Raw genomic sequence first — 218 nt, 5'->3', positions numbered from 1 at the left:
AAGCCCCACGGTTCGGCACGCATGTGATCCGCGGATTAATTGCAAAATTTAACCATAATAGAGTACAAGTATATAATTTGTTCGTATTTACACAAGCAAGCGAATTTTAAACCATTCCAGAGAGAAAAGACGAAAGGGAACTCGATTCATTATTCTCTACGTGCACAGCCGCACACACATGAAGCGCGCAAACACCGAACTGAATCCTCTTCTGAATC

Source organism: Sinocyclocheilus grahami, unplaced genomic scaffold (assembly GCF_001515645.1).
Source record: "Sinocyclocheilus grahami isolate Dianchi unplaced genomic scaffold, SAMN03320097.WGS_v1.1 scaffold6718.1, whole genome shotgun sequence".
In the NCBI taxonomy this organism is placed as follows: Eukaryota; Metazoa; Chordata; class Actinopteri; order Cypriniformes; family Cyprinidae; genus Sinocyclocheilus; species Sinocyclocheilus grahami.
This window is presented reverse-complemented; position numbering follows the sequence as displayed.